Below are 6,421 nucleotides of genomic sequence, written 5' to 3'. Positions count from 1 at the left end.
CTGGCGCTTGCCAAGTGGGCATCGACAAATATTTGGTATCCCTCTTCCCCGGGCTGCTGTCATCTTAAACCGCCGGGAGCCCGAGGCCCAGGTTTATAGAGAAACGCGTGTCCCGGAGGCCCCTGTGGGCACCTCTGGGTTGCCTCTGGAAATTTTTTTGTCATTCAGAGGGGAGTCCCCGTTTTAATTTTTTCCTTTTTTTTTTGAATCGGGAGCTACAGACCAGGACAGCTGAAAAATTACAAACTTCCAGGGAGGGCCATATTGTTTTTGAGAGCCTTTTGTCTGTGGTTTGGCAGTCTCATCAGAGCCGTCCCCGAACTCCTCCCTGGCCTTTGGAGCTGACTCAAGCCTTGGAGAGCCCAGCTTCTCCAAGCTTCACTGCCACCTGTAAGCCACGGCATGGGCCACGGCTCCGAGAGGAGCCCCCTTTGTCCCATGCGGTCCCTCTTAAGAAGTATTCCTGGCAGGGCTTGGGGTGGTGGGGGTTGGGGAGATGAACGCTGCGGCTAGCAGCTACCTCATGGCCTCCCTGTCCGTGGGTGATCTGCACTTGTACGTCACTGAGGCCATGCTGTACGAAAATTCAGTCCTGCAAGGCCTGTGCTGTCCATCCGGGTCTGCCATGATATGATCGCCGGCCGATCCCTGGCTTATGCCTACATCAACTTCCCAGCAGCCGGCTGACGCTGAGCAGGCTTTGGACACCATGAATTTTGAAGTAATTAAGGGAAAGCAGATCTGGATAATGTGATCTCAGAGGGATTCATCTCTGAGAAAATCTGGTGTGGGATATGTGTTTATCAAGAACCTGGACAAATCTATAAATAACAAGGCACTTTATGATATTTTTTCTGCTTTTGGGAACATTCTGTCCTGCAGGGTGGTGTGTGATAAGAACAGCTCTAAGGGTTATGCCATTGTCCACTTCGAGACCCAGGAAGCTGCCAACAAGGCCATCAAGAAGATGGACGGCATGCTCCTCAATGACCGCAAAATGTTTGTGGGCAGATTCAAGTCTCGAAAAGAGCGGGGAGCTGAACTTGGAGCCAAAGCCAAGGAATTCACCAATGTTTACATCAAAAACTTCGGGGAAGAGGTTGAAGATGAGAATCTGAAAGAGCTATTTAGCCAGTTTGGTAAGACCCTAAGCGTCAAGGTGATGAGAGATCCCAGTGGGAAATCTAAAGGCTTTGGCTTTGTGAGTTACGAAAAACAGGAGGATGCCAATAAGACTGTGGAAGAGATGAATGGAAAAGAAATCACTGGGAAGGTCATTTTTGTTGGCCATGCACAAAAGAAAGTGGAGTGGCAGGCCTAGTTACAGCGAAAATTTGAACAGCTGAAACAGGAGAGGATTAGTCGCTCTCAGGGGTTCCATCTCTACGTTAAGAATTTGGATGACACCATCAATGATGAGAAGTTAAGGAAAGAGTTTTCTCCTTTTGGATCAATCACCAGTGCTAAGGTGATGCTGGAGGATGGGAGAAACGAAGGATTTGGCTTTGTCTGCTTATCCCCTGAAGAGGCAACCAAAGCAGTCACGGAGATGAATGGACGCATCGTGGACTCCAGGCCACTGTACGTCACTCTGGCCCAGAAAAAGGAGAGAAAGGCTCACCTGACCAACCAGTTTATGCAACGCGTGGCTGGGGTGAGGGCACAGCCCGCCAACACCATCTTATATCAGTTCCAGCCTGCAGCTGGGGGCTACTTTGTGCCAGCAGTTCCACAGACTCAGGGAAAACCTCCGTATAACACACCTAACCAGTGAACACAGATGAGGCCTAATCCACGCTGGCAGCAAGGTGGGAGACCTCAAGTCTTCCAAGGAATGCCAAGTGCTATATGCCAGTCTGGGCCTGGCCCAGTTCTTCGCCATCTGGCTCCAACTGGTAATGCTCCGGCCTCTCAGGGCCTCCCTACTACCTCTCAGAGAGTTGGGTCTGAGTGCCCCAACTGCTTGGCTATGGACTTTGGTGGGGTTGGTGCTGCCCAGCAAGGGTTGACTGACAGCTGCCAGTCTGGAGGTGTTCCCACAGCTGTGCAGAACTTAGCACCTCCTGCTGCTGTTGCTGCCGCTGACCCTCGGGCTGTTCCACCTTACAAACATGCCTCCAGCGTCTGCAGTCCTCACCCTGCCATCCAGCCCCTGCAGGCACCCCAACCTGCAGTCCACGTGCAGGGGCAGGAGCCGATGACCGCCTCCATGCTGGCCACAGCACCCCCTCCCCCTAGGAACAGAAGCAGATGTTCAGTGAACGTCTGTTCTCACTCATCCAGACGATGCACTCCAACCGGGCAGGGAAGGTAACTGGGATGCTGCTGGAGATCGACAACTGGGAGCTGCTACACATGCAGGAGTCCCCCGAATCTCTCCGCTCCAAGGTGAATGAGGTTGTGGCGGTCCTTCAGGCTCATCATGCCAAGAAAGAAGCTGCTCAGAAGGTGGGCGCTGTTGCTGCTGCTACCTCTTAGACAAGGACGAACCGATTCAAAAGTCAAATAAACCCTCATGGAATTCAGCTAAAGCTTTGAAGACTTCCTAGCTTGTCTTATGGACTCAAAACCAGGAACCACAATTGCAAATTTAATAGGTCATTTTGTATCAAAAGGTCAATTATGAAGCACCTAGAATTTTTCAATTTAAAGAATATATTCTCTGGGTTCTGCTATGGCCCAGACAGTGTTAATTTTTTTTTTTTCTATTGTGGGTTTTGATTTTTTTCCCCCAGAAATTGGTTTTATTTGATGTTCCCAAGTCTTAAGTTTCTCAATAAAGAAAAAATCTCCATTAAAAAAAAGAATGAAAAAAAGAGAATGGAAACAATAATGAAAGAGAAAGAGAGATAACTATTGGCATAATTTGAGCTCCTGGAATCAAATGTAACTGAAACCAGATTTCTCCACCTACTTCCTAATTACTGGAATCAGTAAATTCCTTTTAAAACATAATAATAATAGCACTAATGAATGTTAATGTAGTCAAATGTGAGCAGTAATCTTTCCCTGCTGTCTCAGATGTTTGCAGCCAGCCTAAATACAGAGGACAATGCTTTCAGTTCCAAATCCTCAGGTGAGGTTCTCATCTATTTTACAAACTCCCTAAAAGATCCTCTAACTAATTCAGTCTGCTATCACCCTTTACCCTGAGGTTATTTGAAAGAAGAAAAACACTAAATTTAATTGTCTCACATTTTCCTGTGGCTGAAACAGCACCAAACTTAACCCTATTGTTCAGACAAAAATCCAAAGTTTTCCTTAGTTTCTCACTTTTCTTAACTTTTACTTCAAATCCTTTGGAAAGTCCAATGGTGGTACTTTTAAAATATGTCTGTAATCGAACTAGTTGTTACCTTTTTTACTTGACAACCAGTCGTTAACACCATTATCTCCTTCTCATGAAGAGGAAAAGTTAAAATTTTACATAACCTCCTACTCCTTTTGCCTCTGTAATTCAGCTTGCTCCTTGCAAAGTCTGAATCACATAGGCCACGTAGTCTCAGAAAATGGGGACTCACAATACTAGGAACTGGAACTTATCTCACTAGCCCTTGTCCTGCTCTTTGCAATCACCCAGCCCCTGCAAACCTGCTTAATCATGCCTGTCCATGCATAAAAACTCTGTAACCCCTTTGTTGGGGCTCAGAGCTTAGAATGCCAACTCCTTTGGGCCTGCTGGCATAATAAACCTGATTTCTCCAACTCTCCAAGTGTATGTAGTGCTTGGTTTCTCGAGTACTGGTTTCTGCAACATTTCTGGAGGCTTCAGCGAGATTCCAACCACACCAGCCCCCTGAGTCACTGGATTGGTGACTCGGTTGGGCTAGAGCGAAGGAACCCCGAGACAAACAAGGTGTGCCACCTGATGGTATTCTGGGTTCTTTTTCAGACTGGTGTTCTGACTTTCTGGATGGTCGAGCCTTGACCAGACTCATTGGAAGGATGGACCAACTCACTAGGAATAGCCACAGGTAAGGTCCTGGGGCCAGTTCCCAGTCAAGTCCTACCCCAACGGGCAGAAGAGGAGACTGATCACCTCCTTGGAGCTCCCAGGAAGGGGGCATCAGATAGGGAGAACTGGGGACTCAGGAAAAGGGAGGCATTGTGACTGATAACCTCCTTGGAGCTCCCAGGAAGGGAGCAACAGTTAAGGAAACCTGGGGGTTTGGGAGAAGGGAGGCATTATGATAGCCTCTGAATGATTGTCAGTGTGTGATTGATGAGAGAAAGAGTGAGAGAAATCTTTCTTTTTGGAAACTGCAAAAAATTTCTTTTTGATTGTGCAATTAAAAACAACTAGCTTGTTAAAAGGCCTGCATAAGGAAAAGTTTGAAGTTAACCCTTTCCATGTCCTTGAAAGACCTCAGACATGGGCAAATTAGAACTTCAAGAAAAGAAAAAGAAAAGGGGGGGTCAAGGAGACACTTTAAATCTCAAACAGAAAACTATAAAATATCTGTCTGTCTGTCTGGATTTATGTATGCCTCAGTGTTATGTCTTTTGTTTGTTTTCTGATAATATTGTTGAATTTGTGAATGAGTTCTAATTTAATTGGCCTAAAGAAAAGTAAGTGCTTACAAATCAAACAATTCTAAATACAAGAAAAATTAACCTAAATAAATTTCAGATTCATGTAAACTGGGAAATATTCTATATTAAATATCTAGTATTAATGTTTGATAATCTGATAGGGAAGTAGGATGTATATTTTTAATAAAGAAAATATAAAATATAAAATTACACTTTATAAAAGGAAAAGAAACTAGGTCTGACTTACAAGTGACTGTTACAGAAAGTGATTAAAAGTCTGTGGAAAGCGGACCCTGAAAAAAAGTTTTCTTCCTGGTTAGGACTGACTAAGTTTAAAATAAATTTAATTAATTTTACCTAAATGAGTTTAAAGTTAGCTGGTACAAAAACTTAAATTTGGCCTTTCTCTCTGCTAAGAGGATATACTTTCTTCAGATGTTGAACTGTTTTTAATTATAGATTTAAGCTTCTTTACCTCTTAATTGATCTGTTCTATATTTACTTTTGAAATCTTTTGTTACCTTTGGCTAAGTAAATAACTATTATTTCACAGTGACTTATATGATTCTACCCGACTAAGTGTTATAAACCCTTTTTATATTCATTGACAAAAATTCCTAAATAACATGACTTCTAGCTAACTTTTGGATGCTTCAGAGGCCCCTGAGACATTCTAAAGAGCTATTAAGCTACCTGGGTTCATTGGATGTGCTAAATTACATGAGAAGTACTGTTGAAGGGGTGATAAATTTTTTCAGATTATACTGTATGGCTGATGTTACTAATATAGATATCCTAAAATTATGTGAAATTCATATAGACCTGATATGCCCCGATAAAATATGGTCAAATATAATTCTAGTTATCATATTAAAGTGTTATGACCAGGTCTCTTTGTCAATTGCAATAGAATTAGATTTTAACATGCCTTCTGTTGTTTTACTTTTATGCCTTTAGAAGAATACTGCGAGCTCTTCAAAATTTATGGAAAAGACATTCTAAGATTAAGCAGATAAACAAATTTTGTTTTTAACAGTAAGCTGTTACCAGACAGGAATTTGATCTTGTCTCTGTTTAGACAACAAAGTTTTCTTAGAATGCAGCTTTCGATAACAGATTATGAATTTCTTTGCCTCTAAGTAATTTACATTGGTTTTTAATACCTTTTTGTTACTTTGGTAAAGTAAATAAACATTATTTAATATTCTGGTACATGTAGACAAAGCTCATTCTGCTTCTACAAAAAAATAATAATAATAATAACCCCTCACAGTTAGGCTTTTGCTACCCTGATGTTCATAAAACATGGCAGTAGTCTGCTCCTAGATCAAGAAATTAAAAATGGATAAACAACAGCTGAAAATCAAAGAGATAGAGCTATGGGAAATCCAAGACAGCCAGTTGGTTTTTCCCGGCTCCCTGATAGATCTCATTTTTATTTGATGGGTTAAAACCTTTCCTGGCTAGTGTTAATGTCCTCACAATGAGTTCTCAAAAAAAAAAAAAAAAGAAAGAAATACTTATATTTCACTGAATATTAAGTTCTAGTTTTGTTAATTAGGGTCTCTGCTTAGTAAGACTCACTTCTGGAATAGTTCTTGTTATGTTATATTGCTAAATGGTTTAATTCGGTTATTAAAAAGGACACTCTAAAGATTGTTTCTAAAGCTTATCTCAGTAACCAGTCTTTGGATAAAGGTCAGATGCTCCATGATGTACAACCAGGAGATTAACACTTGGCTATAATCATTTAACTGAGTCAAATGACCTGGGGTATATCAAGCTATACCCAATGAAAGTTCTTGACTTAAATTCTTGCTTGTGACCTTACAAATAACTGCTAGCTGTATTATTTTCTATGTAGCTTGTTTCAGAAGATTATTTCCTA

The 6,421-nt window shown here is 42.0% G+C and overlaps 1 pseudogene; it reads left to right on the top strand.

Annotated features, from left to right (window-relative positions):
* The first annotated feature begins 496 nt into the window (after nucleotides 1-496).
* Nucleotides 497-2,494, top strand: LOC129561689 (polyadenylate-binding protein 4 pseudogene; annotated as a pseudogene).
* Nucleotides 2,495-6,421: the final 3,927 nt, after the last annotated feature.

The sequence above is a fragment of the Moschus berezovskii genome, chromosome 5 (assembly GCF_049115385.1).
Source record: "Moschus berezovskii isolate FMDL1 chromosome 5, NW_MosBer_1.0, whole genome shotgun sequence".
Lineage (NCBI taxonomy): Eukaryota > Metazoa > Chordata > Mammalia > Artiodactyla > Moschidae > Moschus > Moschus berezovskii.
The sequence above is the reverse complement of the archived record's forward strand: the minus strand, read 5'-3'. Positions and strand labels throughout refer to the sequence as shown.